Below are 25,540 nucleotides of genomic sequence, written 5' to 3'. Positions count from 1 at the left end.
GAGAACCCACTGAAAGAAACTGAGAAACAAAGAAAGAAACTGAGAAAGCAACACTTCTATTTCAGATGAAGACAAGTGTTCTTCTGAAATAGAAGTGTTGCTTTCTCAATTTCTTTCTATTGCAATTAAATTAAAATATGAAAATCTGAACATGTATAGTTTACATGATATATTCAATTTCCTTGCTAGGAGAAATTCCATTGGAAAATCTGTTACCAACTGACACCTCAATCAAGATACCGCTGAAAAATGACAACATCTGTACAAGCTGAATAGCAGCAAGCCCTTTCATCAACAGCATTTTTCCTCCTTGGAGAAGATTTTTTTTTTTTAATTGCCAACCACAGTTGATTTGACACATACATTCCATGTAAAGATGCAGGAGATTTACTCTTTTGTTTCCTCAACTTGACCACTCTTTTCTAATATCAACAAGGGAACAGAAGGTCTGTGCACACAGGGAACAGCATGGCATGATGCTCATTGTGATTTTTTCACTGTAATTGCAGGTAGACACAAGATAGACGAAGAAAGGCACGTACTGTGAAGTCACTTACTTGGCGATAAATCATTTAGATGATGAGATAGATGAAACTGTCTTTGTGGCTTTAGTGTGCAGAGCTACCCAGATTCCAGCTTCCTTCTGTGGATGGGGATTGGGGAAGTTGTGGTAGAAATTAATTGTTCAGGTAAAGAACCATAGTCATTCTCTGTAGTCCTGGGAGTGAGGGTATGTGCATGGGAGTGGGGTGTGTCTATGTGTGGATCCATGTGGTCTGATTCTAATGATGCCTGTGACTGAGGTTTTGTGTCTTTCTTTCTGAAAGATATTTGTTCCCTTAGCTGCCAGTGTCAATGTTCTCAATCAAAAATGCTGTCACTGTTGGAACGTGAATATATACAGAAGAAAATGAATCAAATTATAAACTTTATATGTATATTGATTACTACATATACTTGAATGGACATAGGCAAATATCCCATCAACACCCAAGACTGTTCACAAGGCCCTAAATGGACAAAGCTGGATCCTAGTCTCTGTTGTTGAATTAGTAACATTATCATAAATCTTTCCTATCAGCCTCATCCACATGGCATTTGATTGGTCATTCAGTCTTGACACTTTTCTCACTCACTTTCCTGTGAAAGGCCTTACAATTCATTCCCAGAATCCATCTTAGTATGGTGTTCTGGGTAGTGTTCCTTTGCAGTGAGTCCCTAGTATAGCTGTTCATGTGCCACATCCAGTAATGGCAGGAAAATGAGGTTGGAAGAGAATGAGGAAGAACGTTTACTGCAATTTTCTCCATGTAGATCTCATATTTCCCTTCAGATAATGCTGCCAGGACTAGGCAATGCCATGTGCATGTGAAATCTGTCTCCTGTCACTTATCCTGGTCATGGTTTCTATATACTGGCCAGAAACACTGTAAACTGTACAGAGAAACAAGAGTTTTGCTGGAGGGACTGAGCATCAGGGTGAGCATGTGGCTTCCTTTTTAAGAGGCTCAGAGAGAAGACATCCATTTAAGTAAGAAAGAAAACAATGCAGCCTTGGGACAGGAGAATCTCCATAATATGCCTGTTGAACATACAAGTTAAAATAGTTCTTGGTTGCTTCTGTAGGCCTTTGTGTGGAAACAAGACAAGGTAGTTATTTTAAAACAACAACAACAATAACAACAACAACCACCACCACAAAACATAAAATGACCCAATTTTTTATGGGAGTCCACCTCTACAACATGTTTTCTGTGTCAATATATTTTATTTTAATAAACTTTGATCACACTGTGGGTGAGAATATTTCCCCCACAGAACAGCATGCCACTTGTTTAACCCAGAAACTATGTGCTGGAGACAAGATTGTCCTAACAAGCTTAAATCTCCAGGCCACATTTTCCCAAGAGTTCTGAAGGAGACTCAGCTATGTGAATTTGGAGCTAAAACTCAAAAGGAGCTCCAGGAATTCATGGAGAGCTGTCAAGGACAGTAGGGCAAAGCCCTGGGATGGCCCTTGGGATGGAACAAGAGTTAGGGAGCAGGAGAAAGACAGGAGGGCAAAGCCATGGGATGGGAGGTAGAGTTCAAGGTTGCAGATCAACATCATCTACTGAAGAATGTTTAGGCTCCTTATGAGTGGGAACGAACAAGTGACACGATCACTGTCTAGCTCTCTCCTAATAGCCTGGAATTTTTTTCTTACTCTAGTCAGAAAGGCAATCATCAAGAATACAACAATAATAAGTGGTGAGGATGTGGAGGAAAAGGTACATTGTTGGTGGCACTGCAAATTAGTAGAACCACTGTTGAAAGCAGGATTGAGGCTCCTCTAAAAATTGAGGAATGGAATCACCATAAGACCTTGCTATCTCTCTCTTTTTAAATTTTTTTGATGTTTATTTTTAGTTGTAGTTGGACACAATACCTTTTATTTATGTGGTGCTAAGGATTGAACCCAGGGCCTTGCATGTGCTAGGCGAACACTCTACTGCTGAGCCACAACCCACACCACAGCCCTAGGACCCTACTGTCTCATTCCTCAGTATTTATCTAAAAAACTAAAATCAGCACACTGTAGTGTTTCAGCCACATCAATGTACAAACATTGCTCATTCACAATGCCAAGTTATGGAACCAGCCCACAATGAAGAATAAAATTATGGCATGGAGAACATCATGTGAAGTAAATAAGCCAGATACATAGTCAAAAGTCAAATGTTTTCTCTCATAATGGGTGGCTAGATCAAATAAGGCATACAAGGGTGGGCAAATAGAAGAGAGTTGTGGAGCAAAGGAAGTGGATTGATGGGGGAAGGAGGAAAGGAGAGGAACAGTGAAATAAAATTGGCCAAATTATGCTAGGTACATAAGTACATATATGACTACATAATAGTGAATTTCATCTTTTATCTATCTATTTAGCATTAATTTAAAAAATTATAAGTAAATAGAAGAGAGACTATTAGAGTAGAGAAAAGGGAACAGAAGGAGGGAGGAGGGGAGACAAAGAGGACATACTGGTGACTATATTGGAGCAAATTATATTCCATACTTGTATGATTGTATCAAGATGAACTCCATCATTATGTATAACTATAATGTACCAATAAGAAAAAGGAAAGAAACTGAGATCTCTGAGTGAGATGTCCTAGGCTTGATGAGTGCAGAATTTTTGCTATTTTGGGGATGCTGGGAGAATGTATTGACCAGGGACAGTGCCATCTGACCAAAGGTGTGGACATATGGTGATGGGAGGAATCAGAGCCTAGTGGCTCTCTCATGGAGGGTCTTGGGGTGAGGTTCTAAAAGGTAAATAAGACTGTCCCTTGCCCCTGAAGGAGCTGGGGAGAGATGAGAGGTTGTGAGCCTGGGTTTGGGTGAGAAACATTACTATCAGGAAGACTCATGATCAGAGTGGACGCAGCTACTACCTGTTCTCAGCCAGGCCTTGGTGCAGCTCTTCTGTCAGTGGGCAGTGAAAGGTTAATAATGGGCAGCTGCAAGCAAGGGATCCCCAACGGGCTCCTCTCGGGGTAAATAAGGCGCCTTATCTTCTTCCTCCTCTTTTTTCCCTCCTCCTTTTTCTCCTGCTTGTTTTTCCTTTGCGATCGCTCAGGGTTTAGTTTCTGGTCTCCGGAAGAGAGCGTGATCTCTCAATGCTTTTCCGGTTTTTCGGTTTGGGTTGGCAAGATAGCTGCTGAAAGAGAACATGAGCTCCCCCTGGCGGTGGTGAATAGACGTGTCCGAAAGCCACAGGCCACGTCCATGTCCTTCAAGGGACGCCTTGGAGGACTCTAAGAGGCAGATCATAAAAGTGATCATTGGGGGGTGTCACATTCTGTGTCTGATAGTGGGGTATATTGTTGTCTGATTACCATAAGTTTGACTTGTTTAATTTGGGCTTGGAGAAAGGAAACTAGACGGTTAAGTAAACAGGGTCCTAGAGTTAGTAACAATATAAGAATTATTAAAGGACCGGCCAGGGCTGATAAAAGCGTAGTTAACCAGGGGGATTGTGTGAACCAAGACTCATATCACCCTTTTTGGGTTTCTCTCTCCCGTTGACGCTCTTCAAGGCGTCTTTTTAGTTTACTCATAGATTCTTTTACCATTCCAGTATGGTCAGCATAAAAACAACATTCTTCCTTCAATGCAGCACAAAGGCTTTCTTCCCTCATGAAGAGGAGGTTCAACCCTCGCCTGTTCTGTAAAACAACTTCGGAGAGAGAGGTTAAAGATTCCTGCAAAGCTGTGATGGAGGTTTCTAATATCTTTAAGTTTTGGTTCACTGCTGTTTCTAATTGGGTCATTTGTTGTGTCCCATGGACCAGGGCAGTGGTCCCTGTGCCCACCCCTGCAGTAATTCCCATTCCTAATAAGATAGCTAGAGTGAGAGATAACAGGTTCTCAGCGAAACCTCTTAGAGTCTACAGGCAGATCAGCAAGTAGCAGATGTAGGGATATGCCAACTTCCTCCATTGAACCATCAAAGCACCAGCCCAGCAGGAAACATTTAATTGGCATTAATCACTCACCCACTGTTGGACAGTTGAAGGAACATTGATTTTTGGCACAGCCATAAAGTGGCAGTTGATTTGGAATGTCCTAAGTTCTGAGCCAGTTTGAGAGCCAGGGAGACCACTGGTCACTTGGAGTGGTTAACTGCTTATCAGGAGGGCTCGAGGAGAGGCAGCTGACAGTAAGAAGATGCTAAGGAGGATGGTCAGAAGGTTGGGCTTTTTGTTGTCCTTCAGATGGGTTTTATTTCATTTAGGCCAGAAATTAAACAGTAGGTACAAAATAAATTAAGTTTAGGTCAGGAATGAAAAGGTATGGGTTGTAACTTGAACTATTTTTTTTTGGTGGGGTGGGGCTCAGGTACTTCTTTCAGGGTATTAGTATTCTTGAGGAAATCTTGGCATAGGAGAATTTTAGAAAGAGTGGAAAGAGCTCTTGGTTTAGGGCTCCAGGGCATCATCTAGAGGACTCAGGTGTCCAGGAATCTGTCTCCAGGGAACTAACTACATTTTTTTGTCTCAGATCCATCAGGCATCTGTATTGGCTTTAAATTTCAATTCCTTGAATTGTAAGATGTGGATGTCAGCCCCTGTTCTGCCCATTCTGTGGTGCTGATGTGGGGATCTTGGGAAGTAACAGATATTTTCTGTGAGCTGCAAAGCATCAGACCCATGCAAAGGAAGGAGAGTTTATGTCTCTTCTTAAATAATTGTTATCTTTACAACATAACAGGCCATATTAACATCTACATCCCCAAACAGAAGATTGAGGTACAGTGGGGTGTAGATGCCTTTCACAGGTATAGCTTCTAAGTAGAATTGTATTCTAGTCTATGAGGCCCAGCCCCTGTGCACTGAGTAAATCTTCTACACCTTTCTTTATGATGTCATCACAGTAAAGTCATTGTCTTTATAATCATTCAGTGAGGTTTTTAGTGTGCACCATCCTGAAGGATATTCCTGAACTCCAGCTCTCACTCAGATGGCTTTGATGTATGCACAGTGAAAAGGGAGATCAAAAATTTGAACTGTGAGAACATTCAAAATTCTCTCTTTTATTTTGAAATATAACATTGCATTATTGTGAAGTATAGTCATTATACAATAAAACATCAGAAATTATTTCTAATGTCTAATTGTGACATGAAACACATTCACCATCATATCCCCAATCTCTGGTAGCTACTCTTTTCAACTTCTGAGATCAACATTTTTAGATTCTACATATGAGTGAGATTATTTTACTTAACATAATGTCCTTTAGGTCCACCCTTGTTTTTGTAAAGGACAAGACTGGTCTCACCACAAAGTAACTTAATGACTATCATTGTACATTGCATACATGTATAAAAATGTCACAGTGGACTCAGAGAAATGTACATGTTTTATGTGTACATTCAAAAAAGTTGGAACTATGAAAAAATTACTAATTATCAATGGTTTTCTGCCAGTGAAATGTCTACATCAGTCTCTTACAAAACATTTCCCAGGTTCTTGCCTCCCCACTAGAAGAATTGCTCCTCAGAGGTCAAGATAATCTATTGCCAACCCCACACAGTGGGTCACAAGTATCTGCCTTTGTCTGGACAATAGGGTGCACCCTGCAGAAGAGTCAAATGAAGGTACTGTGCAAATTCAATTATTTCCTATATTCAAGAATAATGAATATAGGTTTATTCAGTGTCCCATATTTAAGAGAAAGATCTCCCTTGTTTTTGGATAGGCAGAATTAATATTGTCAAAATGACCAAACTATCAAGAGCACTATACAGATTTAATGCAATTCCAATCGAAATTCCAATAATATTGCTCATAGAAATAGAAAAATCAGTCATTAAATTCATCTGGAAAAATAAGAGACCTAGAATAGCTAAAGCAACACTTAGCAAGAAGAGTAAAGCAGGTGGCTCACTATACCAGAACTTAAACTATAGTACAGAGCAATAGTAACAAAAACTGCATGATATTGGCACCAAAACAGACTTGTAGACCAATGGTACAGAATAGAGGATTCAGAGACTAACTCACATAATTATGGTTGTTGAGTGAATTTTTAAAAGAAAAAATGCTTCAGTTCTTCCTCAGTTCTCAGAAGAGGCCTATTTTTGGAAATCATAATCCAGGATGGTTTGAATAATCAAATGCTCTTTAGTAAATAAAATCTCTCAATGCAACTATAATAAATAAGCATCTACATCCTTAGCTATATTACCAGTATATCCTGGAACTAAAGTAAGATGGTTTTCTTGTTCCCACAAACCACTTACTTGTTATTTAAAAATTTTAAAATCTGAATATTTTTATCACTTTTAATTTGTTTTGGATGACACCACCTTTTTATTATAGCTTAAGACCAGTGTAAACCACTATCACATATTCTTCAAATTTGCTGTTAAGTAATGACTTTACAAGAGGCAACAACTCTACTCAGCAGCCAAGTGAGATATTATTTTTATTCCTGGGAATTATTAGTGAGTACAGGCAGGCAGTCTACCACAACTCTAAGCTTTTCTGTTCTTACTAAATAAGCTACAAGTTCACTTATACTTCTCTTTGTCCAGAAAGTTAAAGCTACACTCAGTCTCAAACTCCTGCTAAACAAAGCTTGGGCCATTGTTTCATGATCCAGAGAAACCTCAGGAAAAAATAACCACTGTATTTAGATGATGAGTTTTCCTGTCTGTGAAGAACCAGAATCACTGGAGTTAACCAAATATATATGATCATCATGGCATAATTTTGCAGGCAGGTAGCCTGCACAAGCCAGTTCATTTTCTTTTTTTGCCATGTAGCAGTTCCCATTTATCTAGAGAGCTGTTTTTTTTACTATAACAAGGATTTGGGAAAGGATGTTGCATTCAGCTGTTGTATTTATAAAAGCAGCCAACTGTTTTAGAGATTTCTTAACATGCTTCATGTTTTTATTAGTGAAATTAGAGATCTTTTTTCTAGGAAGATCTTTCTTCAATGGAATGATCCTCAATATTATTACAAAAGTTTCATTTTTTAACATTGTGCGCTTCAGATGTCATAATCTCTTAAATTCTGGCACCTCACACCAGCACTGGTGCTGGCAAACCACCCACTGGACAGCCTAGAGCATCCGTTGGCTGCAAGGCCAGGCCCCACTCAGAGCCATTCAAACCTCCCATTCTTTTTGTTTTCTTATGTCAAGGTATGTTTGATGGCCCTGTTGTCTATCTTGAGAAATGTTTCCTGTGACCTTGAGAAGAAGTTATATTGTCTAATTGTTGAAGTAGGAATTGTACAAGTACCAATTAGGTCTGGTTGAATGATAGTACTTTTCTAAGTTTTTAAAAAATACTTTTCAGTTGTAGATGGACATAATGCTTTTATTTGTTTATTTTTATATGGTTCTGAGAATCGAACCCAGTGTTTCATACGTGCTAGGCAAGTGCTCTGCCACTGAGCTACAGCCCCAGCCCCTTTTCTTAGTTTTATTGGGGGTACTGCTATGACAAAGTACTAAACTCTTTGGCTTGAAATAACTGATAATATATATATACACACACACATACACACTGTTTCACAGTTCTGAATGCTGAAAGTCCATAATCAGAGTGTAGACATATATCAAATCTATAGGGCATATTTTTCCTTGTTTTTTTTTTTTTCTCCCCTCTACCTTTGGCCACTTTGCTGGCTTTCCAGGTTTGCAACTTCAACACTTTAATCTGCCTCCACCAGTGCCTGGCATTCCCTTTTCATGGATTTGTTTCCTTTCCTTATAAAAGCATCAGCCAAATGGATAAGAGGTCCACCCCAATTCAGGGTGACCTCACCTTAACTGATTTCACCTGTAATGACTGTAATTCCAAAAAAGGTCATGTTGTGAGACTTTTTTTTATTCTCAGGGACATATTTTGACCCATAACAGAGTTGTTCAGTTCAATGATGACCTTATTTATGCTATTCCTGCTGGATCCTTTAGGTACTGATAAAGGGGTGTTTAACTCTTCCACTATAATAGTGTATTAATTTACTTCTCATTGTGATTCCATCCATTTTGGTCTCAAGAATTTTGATGCTTTGTTGTTAGGTGCATACACAAAAAGACTCTCTTGACTTCTTTGAGAATCAATCCCTCTATCATTATGTAATGCCTCTATTTTCCCTAATCATTTCCTTGTCCTGAGGAATGTTTTAAGTCCAATATTAAGTCTTTTAAATTCACGAGCACACATGCTTTAACATTTATTTAGTTAGTCTTTAGTTTCTTTCAGTAAAATTTCTGGTTGTAAGTGTACTAAACTTTCCTTCCCTGTTTAAATTTATTGCTACATGTATTTTTTATTTCAGATGTTTTATAAATGGAATTACTTTTTTAAATGTCTTTTTTGTGTTGGTAATTGCTGGTGCATGCAGACAAAAATGTTTCTCTTGATCTTCTGACTTACAACTTTGCAGGATTTGTTCATCAATTTTTGGGAGCTTTCTTGTGCAGTCTTTGAGATTTTTAATGTGTGGGATCATGTCCTCTGGGAGAAGAGATAATCTAATTTCCTCCTTTCAAACCTGACACCTTTAATATTTTTCTCATCTAATTGCTGTAACTAGAATTTCAAGTCCAGTGATACATAGCCATAGTAAAAGTAGACATCTTTGACCTGTTGCTGATTTTGTGGGAGGTTGTCAGCCTTTTAAAAAATATATGTTTTTTTTTTTAGTTGCAGATGGATACATTCTAAGTTTTTTAGATGTTGATGGACCTTTATTTTATTCATTTATTTATATGTGGTGCTGAGAATCGAACCCAGTGCCTTGCACATGTTAGGCCAGTACTCTACCAATGAGCCCCAGCCCCAGCCCTATAATATTTTTATTTATTTATTTTTATGTGGTGCTGAGGATTGAACCCATATGCCTTATATATGTAAGGCAAGCGTTCTACCAATGAGCTTCAACCCGAGTCCAGTTTTCAGCTTTTAATATTACCAAAATAAACACTTGCCAATGATTAAAATCATTAATATTACATATATTTCACCACAAAGACTAGAAGTGAAACAGAATACATGATAAATGCAATAGCAGCAGGTGATGGATCTGTTAAGGTCAAATAATTTGGTAAAATTTAAAGTGAAAATCAGGGGAGATGTCTGGGCTTCAAGATGGGGATGAAAGAGTGAAAAGCCACTGATATTCAATCATACAGTGCATTTTATTACAAATCCACTTGTAAATGGACTGTTTCAGGTGTATTTGGTTAGACTTAGCTAGAAAGCCAAGGTTTTGTTATTTCCCCTTTCTACCCCTTTTAAAAATTTTGGTTTGATTCTTTTTAGTTATACATTAGGATTGGAATATAATTTGCTCTAATGCAGTCCCCAGTATTTCCCCTCTCCCTTCCTCTCTACTGATCTTTCTCCTATTTACTTTTTGTTCCTATATCTGATGAGGAGTACATTACAGCAAAAACTCAGTCTGTATTTTCAATCACTTATCTGTCTATGCCAAAAAAGATCCCCAAATCATTCTTTAGCAACTCCTATGTACTGAAAATTATCCTGATTTCTCCTAGATTCCCCAGTGGTGCTGATGTAAGAGCTCACAAGTTTCAAGGCAGAGGGTATCAGCAAGGAAATGATGACTTTCTTTGTTTGACATCTACATGCTCCCCCACCCCTTTGCTTTCTTTTTAAATCAGCTTCAGACATGAACATCTGACCAAGTACTTTATAGATAACTACATAATTCCCTTTGCCAAGGAATGTCAACTGCAAGTCTCTTGCCAACGGATACCTGACTCCAGATTGTTTTCATGTATGACAGCATCAGTTACAAATTGGAGGATAGTGAGAATTTCTCTTTATAATAATTTTCTGATTATTAAGGAATTTTATATGTATCAACCAAAATGGACTTGAGAAATCTTCCATGTAAAGATGATGGCCTTGGTGCATATGCCCTCGAGGCTTTACTTTTTGACCATTTCCTGGGTCTCTGTTTCCCATCTAGTTTTCCCATGTCATCTTGGTAAACAAAGTCCTGTGCAAGCAGGATGTGGCATGATGTGATGCTCAAAGTGTCCTTCTTTCTTTATTTGTAGGTGGACTCAGAAGCAAATGAAAACTGTATGTATTCTCAATTCACTTACTTGCTGAGGGAAAATTGAAGTGCTGAAAAAGTTTCAACTTTCTTGCCTGTTTCTGTCTACAAAGCCATCCTGATTCCAGATTCCTGCTGGAAAAGAGGACTGGGGGTTTGGTGAAAGAAACTGATAGTCCAGTGAAGACTTATGACCATCTATTACAGTCCTCAGGTGGAGCTCTATCATTTTTGTGGTTTTTGGCATGACCAATAGGAGGTATTAACCAGTGAGTCTGTGTATAGTGGGTGGGAATGTGTTCACTCGTGTGCATTTCCCCAGAAGATATGTTCCCACATTCACAGCACAACACAGATGGCAATTTTCTAAAAATAAAAATCCCACATCCCTGCACACTTAATATAAATCAATTTATTCAGCCATCTCCACAGCAGAATCTGAAAGTTAGTTTAATGTCACCAATTCTTAGATGGACATGATTTAGGGATGAGTGATCAGACTCTTGACCCTGTAAGTAGAATAGGCACATGTGAACCCAGGCACTGGTCCCAGTGGTGATACTCTGGGCTACAAAATTGTATTCATAATTCAGCTATGGAATAACTTAAGTCACCAGGCTAGGGAGTTCAGCACATCTGTATGGCTCTGGAAGGATTATATTTACAGAAGTCCCAAACATTGTCAGTCATTATGTGATCCCTCTAGTCGAGTAACCTAGAGTGCATTAGGTACATTTAACATCAGACTTTGGTACTGACAATAATGAAAAGGACACATAGCCCACCATTTACCAGGGTTCTGGTAAATTCACATATTTTGACAGGTGTGAGGCACCTAGTAGGATAGTCAAGGTTCACACCTGCTAGTGCTGGGGTTCTTGCTGTCTGTGAACAAGAATCAAGAAGTTATTCTGTAGTATTTAATAATATGACTACCACTAGCTTTAGAAATGCTCAACCTCATTAGCACACAAAATCAAGGGATAGTGACAAATAAGAACTCAAACTACAACTTAGATGTTAGCCTTGGTTTATCACCCTTGTTGCAAATCTCCCTTCCAGCTGGGTTAGGGTGTCAGCACTCACCACTGCTGAACTCCATTATGAACTGACCCACTATTCCAGGACTAGTGTGAGTGTGAGCAGCTAGTGACACAGTGGATATGCATCTTGTGTAGAAAAGGCAGAAAGGGCCACGTATGGTGTATACACCTCTAATCCCATCTGCTCTGGAGGTTGAGGCAGGACTGACCACAATTTTGAGGCCAGTCTGGGCAACCTAGTGATAACCACTCTCAAGAGCGCTAGGGGTGTAGCTTAGTGCTAGAGTGCTTACCTAGCATGCAAAAGGCCTTGGGTTTGATCCCAAATATTGGTAAGAAAGGAAGGAAAAAGATTTAGGGAGGGATCAGTAGTGGTTATTTTTAAATGGTAAGATTTTAATGTTTTAAAATCTTTAGTGACAAATTATTTTTTATAAAAATTAGAAAGTAAATGTAGTAGAATATTTTGTCTATAATTGAATCCAGTTTGCCAAACAAGGTTGCTATTAATAAAGTAAAAAACCTTTTAAAGAGACAATATGCATAGTAGCAGCATTTGTGCATCCAGGGGTAAAATGTGATCTTGGAAGATATCAAGAAGATTATGACCATTTAGCTCTGCATCTGAATGGGCAAGAAGAGGCCTGGGACTCAATTATTGAAACACAGCATGGACTTTAGTGTTTATTTCCTTTTTAGACTATTTCACATCAATTAGTTTGATTTTTGGCTTGAAAGCCAAAGGCTCTGTTTCTCATCTCTTTCCTGCTCCATTCCTTTGCCTTTCACGCTTGCCGTGCATCCATATCAAGTAATGCCCCTCAATAATTCATGAGCAGAAACAACCAGATACTGACAATTACTCTTTGTCCTCTTAGTTTCCTCTGAGGACTTGTTGGAATCACTTGCAAGTGACAGCAACGACAAGGAGGACCCACTGAATGTCCTGGTAAGGTTTCATTATCTTCCTTTGAAATGAAAGTGTTGTCTTCTTGGTTTCTTTCTACTGAAAATCTGAAGATGCATAGTTTAGATGATATATACAGTGTCCTTGGTGAAGAGTCTATTAGCAACTGATACCAGATTCAAGACAATTTTTAAAAATCACATGATCATTTTAAAGTGTATAGTTGAAAGCATTTTCCTCAGCAACTCCCTGGAAAATAATTTTGTAATTTCCAACCACAAGAGACTTTAGATATACGTCACCCGGGAAGATGGGATGCCTTGGCGAAAGTAGGTTTGATCTGTCCTTGCCTTTAAGGTCCCTCTGACTTGACCTGCTTTCCATCTGTTTTCCTAATGTCACAAAATGAAGAAGAGAATCAGGATGGACTGTCCACATTAGTGATCCTTTCTCTGTAATTACAGGTGGATGCAAGAGGAACTGAAAATGGTATGCACTGTGGAATCACTCACTTGCTGATGAATTGTCTAGATGATGAGGAAGGTGGAACTGTCTTGCTGACTTTCTTGTGGAGAGCTGCCCTGATTCCAACTGTCTGCCATGGATAAGGACTGGGGTATGGTGGTAGGAACTGATTTTCCAGTTGAACTGATGGCCATTCTTCATTTCCTCTGAAAGCAACTTGTTCCCGTTAGGTGGTATGAGGATATGTGTTCAGGGAAGCAGTGTGTCTGTGTGTGCATTTGTGTGATATTATTCTGATTGTGCCTGTGTGTGGGTTTTTGTGTGTTTTACTAAATATTTATTCCCTTAGTCACCAGTATGAATGTTCTCAATAAAAATGCTATCTTTATTGCAGCATGATTATAAATAGATATAAATTAATCAAATTATACACTCTATATGTGTGCAATTTACTGCATGTCAAGTATACCTCAATTAACATGGAAAATATCACATCAAAACCCAGGAAAATGTTCCCAGGATATAAAGGGGACAAAGATGTGTTTCATAATCCCTGTTAATGAACTAGTAGCAACTTCATTTTATAATGAATCACCTGTCGGCAGGCCTCTATACTTGTTCTTGGCATTTGATTAGTCATAATTCTTTATTCTTGACAATTTTTTTATACATAACCCTTTTCTCAAAAAGACCTTAGAATTAATTTATCCAACCCAGTTTGAACATGGAGTGCTGGGCAGGGTATTTCCTTTGTAATGAAACCCTGGCACAACCACAGTTCTAGTAGAAATCTAACAGAAAGAGCCTGAAGGTAGAGTTGGGGGAAATTCACTCCAGATTTCTCCATGGAGGTCTAATAATTGATAATGTTACTCAGAGTAGCACATGCCTTTTGTATGTGAAAAATCTGTCTCCCCTCATTTACTCTGGTCATGGTTTTGTTGCACTGGACAGAAATACTGTAAAATGTATGGTGAAAAAGAGGTTTGCTTGAGGTACTGAGCATCAGGCTGAGCTTCCTTTCTAGAAGGACTAAGGGGAAGTCATTCACTGCAAGGTGGAGAGAGATAAATGCAGCCAAGGAAAAGAATCTCCATCATATCTCCTTGGTTGTTTCTGAGATCTTTACAATGAAGCAAGGTCAACATAGTTCTAAGTCTAAATGAATATAAAATAAGCCAAACAATGATTTGAGTTTACTTTGGCTACATTTTTTTGTGGAAAATATTGAATTTTAATAAAATTTGATCACCCTATAGGTGTGAATATTTTCCCCATAAAAACGAGATGAGGGTAATTTTGTCTCAAAATTGTTTCCCCATAAAAACAAGATGAGAGGGTAATTTTGTCTCAAGTCCATGGTTTCTGAGGGTAACTAAGTGAAATTTGTAAATATTAGAGTCTTATATATTTACAAATTTCTAATATTTACAAATTTCACTTAGTTACCCTCAGACTCTAATATTTACAAATTTCACTTAGTTACCCTCAGAAACCATGGACTTGAGACAAAATTATACTAGAAATCTTGAATTTCTAGGTGATAGCTCACTAATAATTCTGCTGTGTGTGATTAGAGATAAAAACCAGTATTACCACCCCTTGGGCTCCATGAATTTATGGAGAGCTGTCCAGTGGATTCCATGAGAGAGAAGAAGGGCAGAGCATAGTATAGACCTTATGAAGGACAATAGTTACCTGGCTAGAGGAAGACATAAAGGAATCCATCTCCTGGGATGAAGGTGGATGCCAAGGTTGCAGGTCTACAGAATCAGGTTAACATCATTATCTGAGCAAGTCATACAATTAGGCCCTTCCTGAGTGGGAATGAGCAAGATGTGACTCTTACAGGTGACATAAGCATTGCACAATTGTCTCTTAAAAGCCAGGAGAGAGAAGCCTTCTTCATGTGCATGTCTTTTCTATCTCCCTGTGTGATAGTAATGACTATAATGATGACAGTTATACCCACAGAAAATAGTGAGAGTTAGAGAAAAGGAGTCAGGTGCTCACATCTCTGGTCCAAACTGGCAGGAATTAAGTTTATAGTGATGGACTTCAGGGTTGGTCCTAAGACTGAAATTCCATATGCTGGGACAGAAGTCCACCTTTTATTGCTTCTCAAAGTTTTCAGACAATCAGTTCTCATGGAGAGAGTTCTGGCTAAGGATTGTCTGGCCCAGAAAACATATTTAAACTGTGTTTGGTCAGTGCAGTTGTAGCACATTCTAATGGCAGTGTGGGGGTGGGATGCATGGGATCTACTATAAGGTGAGCTGCTCCCTTGCATGGTTCAGAGGACATCAATTTGAAAGTGTCTCTGACATATCCTAAAATTGCCAGCCTTAGATTCTGTCTATGTCCTCCTTTCATGGGGAGGGGGGTCTTGGCCCTGGGCAGTCACTACATGGGCAGGACCCATATACTCTTCATTCCTCCTCATTCCTGAGCTTAGTCCTGGTCAGCTTGTCTTAGTTCCATGAGTATCTGATTAAAATACCCTGGGCTAGGATCTTCCTCAGGTGGGAAAAGTCCCCTCTTTAATTCTTCTGTCCTGTTGTGCCCCACCCCAAGGCAGGTGGATGTTCAGGTTCTGACCCAGGCTCAGGAGGATAAAGGTAGGCTCTTGAAGACAACATTGTTTCCCCTGCCTCTTCGCTCTCACTGGGCTCATCACTTCCGGATAGGTTTTCCTGGGCACTATTGGGAATCCACATGGGCCTGGACTTTAGCCTCATTGTTTTAGCATCTCCAGGAACTCATAAAATGCTGGCCCTTGTGCATGTTCTCAGAGTGCACTTGTTAATGAACAATTGGATCAGGCTAGCAAACTACTCTGAAAGGGAATGCCAAGGGAAGGGAGGTTTTGTCTTCCCCATCTTTGGACTTTAGGTCATTGCCATTCAATGTGTAAGTCCTCCATATTTAATTTAATTTAACTAAATGAAATCAAACATTTGGAACCTCAAGAGAATATTCCAACCTCTTGTGGGCAGTTGGTTTCTGAGCCTGGCCTGGGGTCTGTCCATTGAACTCATAAATCTCAATGCATATGCAGCAAAGTTGAAAATTCAGGTTTGTATGTTTGGAAGTTAGAATCATAATGGGTTAGTGGAAGTGAGAAGTTGAAAGATAATTTATTCAGCTCCTCTATTTCCATTGAAGGTTTGCAACTGATTGTAATGTCTTGATGAAGGCCTCCAAGTCTGTAGAGCCCAGAGCGCAACTTACCACCCAGAGGAAAGAGCTGTGAGATGTTATGTGAGCCTGCATATCCTCAACTGGTATAGGGAGCACCAAATTCAAATAACTCATTGTTTATATTTGTGTTTCTAAAGATTTGCTTGTAGAGAATATCAGTGACTCCATAATGAAAAGGAAGACTCTCCAGGTATGTAACAATACTCCAGGTTGGACCCAATCAGAGCCAGTATTTGGGAACAATTGGTTTACACCTGTTGCTTTGAGCCAGGGGAAGGGGGCATGAAATCACAAACAATGAAAAAACAAAAAGGAAAAAGAAAGAAAAAAAATGATATATTTATTTTACCATTTAATGACATAGTAGTAAGAAACTTTGTGTTCATGGGTTTTGTTACACAGCATTGTGTTTGTGACTACATTTATTGACCTAGTGTCCCAGGAAATGGATACCCATTCCATAGCTTCTCCTACTCCTATCAGGCCAAACCTTCCATAGCTTCTTTAACTAGGAGAGGCTGTAAGAACTGGTAGATCCAACATGTGCATGAATTCTGAGGGTGCTACTCATTGTGTCATTTGTGAAATGCCACCAAAGTTGTACAACCTCTCATTCTCTGGGAACCAGCTGTGCCTGCCCAACTCACTAAAGCCAACAGGGAGCATGGCCAGTGAGTCATTAGGTATGGGGAGACATTGGAAAGCTGTCCTGACCTTGTGTGGTTCAAGCCTCCTGGAAGAATGTGGGGTGGAGAGTGGCTCCTGCTCATGCAGGAAGGACAGCCCTCTTGGTTCAGCTTTGAGTGCTATAGGTACTTAGCAAGTCGTGGTATCTGGGAACACTACAGGACCCAAGAACAGGTGGGATTTCATCATGCCTCTGAGGACCTCATCTTCTGTGGAGCCTTGTGGGGACCTGGGTTCACCTCATGGCACTATTTCTCTGAGATTTGAAGGGTTTTGTATATAGAGATGAATGGTATAAATTTTTGTACGTTGTCAAATTTGAACAAAGCAAGCACCTGAAGCAATGCAATGCATTGCTCATATGAGTGAGTTAAAAGAGCCAAATCATAAGTTGTTTACCTTGATTTTATGTATTTTCTGATTTTATAGTTTAATAACAAATATAATAATTTTATCACTCTTTAAAAGTATTGTCCTCAGTAACCATTTTCCCACTGGAACATTTTGAAATAATGAGATATATATTAAACCACAGGAAAGGATATTAAAAAAAAACATGTTTGATGAGGGTGTAAATAAGAAGTTTTACAGTGTTAGGGGAAAATAATAAAGAATTCCAGGAATTAATAAAGAATTCCATGTGGGTCACGATATGTATCCTGGGATTTCATGGATGTAGGGACACAGTTTCGCCTTCTCCCTGAGTTATCATTATCAGATCTCCTGCTCCTCAGGTGGCCCAGGTGTGTGGGACTAGGTCTTTCCATTCCAGGGTCATAAAAACTACTCTTTCCTCTGCCTCAAGTTCACTGTCCATGGGAGCAGCCCCTGAAGGCTGTATACACAGGTGTATGCACAGGAGAATTTGCTCCTGGAGGACAGTTGTAGACAATGGGCCCACAGACAATACCCTCAGCAGAGGACAGCAAACAGGTCTCAGTGCTCCCTGTCCTGAACCCCTGGGAAGGTCAGATCCCAGGGCCTGAGGAGCGTTCTATTCCTGTATTCCTCCCCCACAGTGAGACCCTACTTTTTTTCTGTGTCTCCCCAGTGACCTTGTATCTGTTTCTGTTTTGCAGATTCCTGTATGGACACCTGGAGGCTGGGAGAATCTGGAGCTTCCTGAGTAATGGGAAGCACGAATGAAGCATTAAGGTCCAAGTACAGGAGCACCTTCCTGCTTATTCTCTCCATAGTTTAAATTAGATGCAGTTTATTTTATCTTGTATAGTCTAAATGTTAATTTTGAAAATGAGTGCAATATTTAATATTGATGTTTTTATGTTAAATAACAGACACTTGCTAACAATTGATTTTAAAGATTTTTCTATAAAATAAAAATGTATCATAGAAAAACACCTCTGTATAAGCAGTGTTTTACTTTTTGCAAATCATCAATCATACTTGGCCACAGTGCTACCAAACTGCTTGAACACGGGCACTAGTGGAATAGGTTCCATGTTCCCTAAAATATCAAATTAGGAGACAAACATAATTCTCACAGACATGTCATTTATAAAAGCAAAGTGAATATACTGGAGAATATTAAAAAACAATTTCCTACACATGCAAGGTTTACCAAGGTGAGAGGGCAATAGCACTAAGGAGGCCAAGTGCAGCACAAATGAAAAGGGTATAATACATAGACAGGATGTCCAAAATGTCTGGTATCAGGTATATTAAATTTCTACTGTTGCTGTAACAAATTACCACAAATTAAGGGGCTTAGAATAACAGCAATTTATTTTATTATAGTTCTGGGAGCCTGAAATCCAAAATGAGGTTTAAGGGTTGAAATTTTGGTATCTACGGTGTTGGTTCCTTTTGGAGGTTCCAGGACAGAATCAGTTCCATGTCTTCAACAGCTATATTGGATGTTGCTGGCATTCTTTGGGTTGTAGCTACATTATCCAAACTCTGTCCTCAAGGCTTCTTTTAGCTTTCCTTTTGTTGGTTTGGCTTTTTTTATGGTGCTGGAGAGTGAACCCAGGGCCTTGGGCATGCAAGGTAAACACTTCAACAACTGAGCTACATCCCCAGCCCTTTGCTTCCTTTTTATTGAGGCAACCATGATTCCATTTAGGACTCACTGAATAACCCAGGACAATGTCTCCATTTCAAGGTCCTTAATCACATCTGCAAAGTATTTTTAGCCATATAAGGTAACAATCACAGATCCTAGGAAGATCCTGATGATGACCTGTTAAATTCTGTGCAGTCTTATCTCTGCAAAGATACCAGACTCAGTCCTGAGTGGAGTTAAAAGGAGACACTATGAATCAGTATCTGATTCCACATGGGCGAGGAGAGGTCTCTCCAGGTTGTTTCCTATGAAACAGCTGCTGTTCCAAGAGGAGGAAATGAGAAGTAATAAGTGCCATTTGATGAGTATAGATTCAGATTGTGGGATAAAGTTGAAGACCCAAGAGCCGAGTATACAAGACTTCAGAAGGATAATCCTGGTTTTTTTCAGAAGATCTACAACAGACTAAACATAAGAGTCGTGACATACACACCGACATCTCCATTTTCTCATCTAGTACAAATAAGGTCGGAATGTTTGAGTTCCCTCTCCACCCATTCCAGTGCTACAGGATCCCTCCGGCCTTCACTGCAGCCCTATTCCCCCTGCCCCCCACCACCACTCATTTTCTTCCTCTTCTCAAACTGGGCAGGTACTGTGTGCAGTCTGTGTCCATGCCTTGAATTAGGTCCCTTCCAACTCCTACAGCTACTTGCTGCTTAGGCCTCAGAAAGAAATAGCTAGGCAACCCTGCCAGTTCATCGGCCTTTGTAACTTTCCATCCAGCCTGTTTGTTTTCTCAGAGATTTAGTGACACCTTGCCACTTTACAGGACTTTTTTTTTTTTTTTTTTTTTTTTTTTTGTGTGTGTGTGTGTGTGTGTGTGTATGTGATTGAACTCAGGGCCTCCTGTATGCTAGGGAAGTGCTCTGACATTGAGATACATCCCAGGCCCACAATTTGTCACTTTAAAATAATGGTCATCGTGTGTGTGTGTTTCTTTTTCTCCTTGTTTTGTATCCCCTCAAGGACAATGTCAAAGGGAGAAGAGTGTGAGAGGCTCCATTTGCATGTGAAAATGGAAGATTTTTATTAGCCCCATTCTGTGCAGCAAACCCAAGTCCAATGGGAACAATACCAAGACTTCATTTGAATGTACCTATTACACTATTCCTCCACTCATTCCTTCCTTCAACTGTGTAGCTGGTAACCTCAGGTTCCCCTAGTTCACAGGCTTTGAGATGTTGGTCAATAGCAGGGCAGATACAGGAAATACAGCAACCCTAGTATACTGCCTATTTCTCTTGCACACTAGGGTCACCATGGCCTGGGCACAGAGATTTAGGATCACTTAGAAAACAGGGACACAGTCCCAGACTCCCATTCCCCTACCTCCTTTAAAAAAAAATACAGTTTGTGTAGGCGAGTATTCCCCAGGCATGAGTGAAGAAGTTGAATTCAAAAGACCCAAAGAGATCACTGTCTCCCATTCGAAGGAGCTTTAATGTGGCTTCCACTTTGGTGACAACCTCTCCCCCTCTTCTTCATCTAACAAAGATCCTCCACATCTCTCCAGAAGTCTAACTCTGCCTCCCGTACCCACAAAAGCGACTGGGAGGAAGTAAGTGTCAAAAGCTGACAGGCTTTGCAAGCCATCCCAGAGATTCCAGGCCTCCATCTGCTCCACACAATTCCCCATAGTGGTCAAGGGGCACAGGTGCAGTCTGGAAATCCACAACCCTTCACGACTGGCTCCCCATCCTGATTTAACAACAGGTATTTCCTGTTGGGGTCAAAAGCCCTGAATTTGGGAAATGTCAGAAGCCCTTAAATCCTCTGAAGAGCTCTGTAGGGGAGCAGCACTAAGGGAGGTGGTAGAGCTAAAGGAAGACCATGGGAACCTCTGAAAAAGCCCTGGAAATCCAAATACTGGGAATACTGGGAATACTGAGGAAAGCATGCTCTAGCGAGGGTAAGTGAACTGAATCCAGGTGGGGGTTACTCAGGTCAGGGTTACACAGGTCAGGGTTACATAAATGGGTGCAAAGAGAAGGTTGCATGGAACTTACAAAGGGTAGTGGTATCTTTCTAGAGAAACAAGTGGGTGGAGCTGGGAGATGAGAGGCACCCCTGCACCCTGAATACCATGGAGGGAAGGGGTTGCCCCCATAAGCATCCACCCTGGGATGGGTTCAGGTCAGGACCTCACTCTTCCCATCCCAGGTTCCCCTGTCTCACCCAACACCCTTCCTCCCTCTCTTTTGACCCTCCTCCCCCCACAATATACCCTCACCTTCACCCTCCTATCCCTACACCCTGCCTTCACCTCCTTGCTTCTCTCTTTGCTTCACCCTCACTCTTCTATCTGCACCCACCCCATCTTCCACTTACCTCCACTATCTCCCTTTCACCATTCCATCCCCATCCCTGCCCCTCCTACCTTCACCCCACTTCATTGCCATTTCCTGCCTTCACTCTCCTACTTGAACCTGATCCTCTTCGCCTCTCTTCCATTCTCCTGCCTGGGGCTCCACTCCCACCTACACGCCTGTACTCTGTTTAATGTTTTGAGGATGATATTGAATAGGAGTGGTGAGAGTGGACAGCCTTGTCTTGTTCCTGATTTTAGAGGAAATTCTTTTAGTTTTTCTCCATTTAGTATGATGTTGGCTTTAGATATGTCATAAATGGCCTTTATGATGTTGAGGTAAGTTCCTTTGATCCCTAGCTTCTGCAGCATTTTTAACATGAATGGGTGTTGGATTTTGTCAAAGGCCTTTTCTGCATCTGTTGAGATGATTATGTAATTTTTTTTCTTAATTCTGTTTAAGTGTTGAATTATATGTATTGATTTGCATATGTTGAACCAACCTTGTATCCCAGGAATGAAACCCATTTAGTCATGGAACATTATCTTTTTGAGGTGTTTTTAAATGTGGTTCGCTAATATTTTATTAAGGATTTTTGTACCTACATTCATCAGGGATATTGGTCTGCAGTTTTTTTTTCCTGGAACATCTTTATCTGGTTTTAGTATCAGGGCTATAAAAATATTTGGGGGCTGGGGTTGTAGCTCAGTGGTAGAGAGCTTGCCTAGCATGTGTAAAGTACTGGGTTGGATTTTCAGTGCCATATGTAAATTAAGGTCCATCTACAATTAAAAAAATTAAAAAATATTTGGGAGTTCCTTCCCTTTCAATTTCATGGAACAATTTCAGAAACACTGGTGTTAGTTCTTCTTAAAGGTCTGGTAGAACTCTGCTAAGACTCCATCAGATCCTGGAGTCTTTCTTCTGGAAGAATTTTAATTGCTCTTTCAATTGTATTACTTGATATTGTTTTTCTATCTTCCTTATTCAATTTAGGTAGGTTATATGTATTTATAAATTTGTCAATGTCTTCCAGATTTTCCAGTTTATTGGGGTATAAATTTTCAAAATGAATTCTGGGAATCCTCTGGATTTCAGATGGTTCTATGGTGATATCTCCTTTTTCATCTCTTAGCTAACAAGATTTGGGTCTTCTCTTTCTTTTGTTTAGTTTGGCTAAGTGTTTGTTAATCTTATTTATCTTTTCAAAGAATCAACTCTTCATTACATTGATCTTGTGTATTGTTTCCATATTCTCAATTTCACTGAATTTGGCTCTGATTTTAATTATTTCTTGTTTTCTACTGGTTTGGGGGTTAGTTTGTTCTTTTCCTAAAGGCCTTGAGGTGAAACATAAGCTCATTTATTTGGGATCTCTCTAATTTTTTAATGTAGGCCCTCAGTGCTATAAATTTTATTTAGAACGGCTTTCATACTGTCCCAGAGATTTTGATGTGCTGTGTTCTTGTTTGTTTCTAAGAATTCCTTGATTTATTTTCTCATTTCTTTTTTGATCCATTCTTCATTTAAGAGAGTATTGTTCAAACTCCATGTGTTTTTGTGGTTTCTATTATTTTTCTTGCTATTGATTTCTAGCTTCATTCTATTATGATCTGAATAGTATGCATGGGATTATATGAACTTTTTTAGTATTTGCTAAGATTTGCTTTGTGGCCTAGAATATGATCTATTTTGGAAAAAGTTCCATGCATAGCTGAGAAGACGGTAAATTCAGCTGTTTTGGGGTAAATATTCCATAGATGTCTGTTAAGTCTCTTTGGTTTATAGTGTTGTTTAGGTTGGAGATATCTTTATTAAGACTTTGTTTCGATGATCTATCTATTGGTGATAAGGGTGTATTGATATTCCCCAGTATTGCTGTGTTTGGGTCTTTGTGGGATGTAATGTCATAGAGGTTTTTTCCCTATGTAATCAAGTCCTGCCTCAGCTTCTATGGAGTGCTCTCTCCTTGCCCAGCATTTTGCAGAGGCTGTCTGTAGCACTTCTTCCCTGCCTGGACTCTTGCAGTTGGTTTAAAGGGCAACTAGTTACTTGTGTCCTTTACAAACTGGCTGCAGAATACTGCACTGCTTTGTATTCTCGAGTTTTAACCTGCTTGGTCTGGTTCTAGAACACTGTTGCCCCTATTATGTTTTAATATGGTCTATTTTCTTCTTGGGGAAATAACCCCAAGTCCTTGTTCTCTATCAGGTGGGGCATGGACAGTTAAGGGTATTCAGCATCAGGGCAGTCCAGAGGTTCACAGTGGAAGATGGCAGGTGACTGGACAAGGCACACATAGGGCAGGGATCCTATTAAGAAAGCAATAAGATGAAGCATTATTTTTTGTGTGTGTGAACAATTAGCACAAAAGCAATTAGTATTCCAGTCAGTCTCTGAAATCCATGAAGACAGTAGTTCATAATCATATCAGTGAAAAACAGACTGAGTTTATCAGTGTAGGAGGTTGTGAACATTTGTAGGTGTAGGAGATCAGGCTCAAATTAACTCAGGACAAACCTGCAACTCTAGACTTCTTTATGATCATTATTATTAGGCATGCTCACCCAAGAACCCTTCCTTTAGAATCTCCAGCTTTACTTACTTTTGGTAGGGCTGACACATGTGTTCATTTTAAATTACATTAACAACAACAACAATAACAGCAAAATCGTTGTTTTTCCTTTTAAGTGTCCATGTAGGACTGTGCTTAGCTTATATTCTCCTTTCAGGTGTATAAGACAAGGTGTGATTTCATGCCTGACGTGTTTCCCAGTCCAGGGGAAGTAATTGTGGATTTGCTTACCCTAAGCTACTTTCCCTACTGACTCTGTTGCCATTAAAATCAGTCTACCTGTCTAACACACAGCTTTCCCCAAGTCAATTTTTAAAAAATTTTAAATCCACCAGCCATGCCATCTCCTTTGTCTGCATTACCCATCTCCTTCATTGGGGCCCAAGAGGATGCTTCTCTAAATTCTGATTTCTTTCAAGTTTCTGGATTTGTGCATCTTTATAATTTTAATTTGTTAACAGTTCAGTATTAAGTTTCAGTGAGTTCCCTTAGTTACCCACCTTGCTGAGAAGCTGTCTTCTCACTTTGTGAGTCTAATGCTGAGAGTGCTGGGAGATGCTTCTTTCCTCTAATCCACCATCTTCCTTCAACAAATTATTTTAAATTTCTGTACAATGATATAAACATAAGCAGAAATCAGTGTCTTAGGTTAAGGCAAAGCTACATTTTAGAGGCAAGAGCAATGCCTAATCCTGCTCTTTCATATGGAAAGGAAAACTCTCCATGTAGAGTGAGCCTGTCTGACCTTATAGAGACCTTGGCTGAGGTTCCTGACTCATCAGGCCCAGAGCTGTTCAGGAATCTGTCTGAACCAACTCAGGGAGATGCAGAGCATTTACTCCAATGCAAGCCTCTGAGTCCCTTCCATGACCCTCAGAAGGTCTTATAAGACTTTCTGTGCTCACCTTCCCCTGCAGCTTCAAGTTTAAAATTACAGTGGAAGAGTGAAATCTGATTATATTACTGGGATTCAATACTTGGATATTCTGAGTCAAGACAGTCTGAACCTATTATAGTGCCCAAAACATTGGGCTGGTCCAGAGATATCCCTGTTTTTGGCTATTGTGGCAATTCATGGATGAGGAACCAGGACTTTTGCATGCTGTGGGATAAGATTGAGTAGCAGGACCCAATCTTGCTGGGAGATATCTGAATCTCTCCTCTTTTCATGGTACAAAAACAGCGTTGATCGTCTCCCATTCCTCATCCAACTATCTGAAGTTTTTTTTTTTTTTTTTTAGTAGACACAAGTCCTCAGCCAATATCTATCCTGTAACAGCATTGATTTGAGAAAGGGGTCTGTGGGTGATTTTGGAGCCATCTGTTGAACCTTACAGGAAAATATGTATTGGGACATATCATACTTGGATCCTGTTCTGAGAAACTGATGTGACTCCATTTTTGAAATACCAGCTTCTACCTCAAGGCCTGTCCAAAGGGAGGGGGCATGACCCTTATCCTTGGAAAAACCCACAGGGGCTCCTAGGCACATAACCACCCTGCTGAGTTGTTTGTCTGCAAATAGCAGGAGAGGTCTGCAGCACCAGGTGTCCCTGACTCAGTTATGCTAGTTCCTGGAAAGACCAAAGAAAGGGACCTAATGCCTGATGGTGACCCATAGCAACCCCCTAGCAACCACCAATCAGCGTGAGACAGGGAAAATACCTGAAATGCTAGGTGA

At 39.9% G+C, this 25,540-nt stretch overlaps 1 protein-coding gene and 1 pseudogene across 4 annotated transcripts in view; one reads left to right on the top strand and one right to left on the bottom strand.

Moving 5' to 3' along the window:
• The window catches only part of Znf70 (zinc finger protein 70), a 76,708-nt gene extending 58,458 nt beyond the window's left edge, over positions 1 to 18,250 (top strand). The window contains exons 2-7 of one of the 4 annotated variants that reach the window (XR_013092130.1): positions 10,591 to 10,615; positions 10,703 to 10,803; positions 12,511 to 12,581; positions 13,004 to 13,155; positions 16,170 to 16,395; positions 17,972 to 18,250. The gene's annotated coding sequence lies outside the window, so the exon portion shown is untranslated. Of the gene's footprint in view, positions 1 to 10,590; positions 12,485 to 12,510; positions 12,582 to 13,003; positions 13,156 to 16,169; positions 16,396 to 17,971 lie in introns of those variants that run through there. The other 3 variants (XR_013092135.1, XR_013092128.1, XR_013092140.1) reach the window with 3 other exon arrangements.
• Positions 6,686 to 7,552, bottom strand: LOC143408023 (KATNB1-like protein 1 pseudogene; annotated as a pseudogene).
• Positions 18,251 to 25,540: the final 7,290 nt, after the last annotated feature.

The sequence above is a fragment of the Callospermophilus lateralis genome, chromosome 1, assembly GCF_048772815.1.
Source record: "Callospermophilus lateralis isolate mCalLat2 chromosome 1, mCalLat2.hap1, whole genome shotgun sequence".
Lineage (NCBI taxonomy): Eukaryota > Metazoa > Chordata > Mammalia > Rodentia > Sciuridae > Callospermophilus > Callospermophilus lateralis.
Note: the sequence above shows the minus strand (reverse complement) of the source record. Positions and strands in the feature narration are given on the sequence as shown.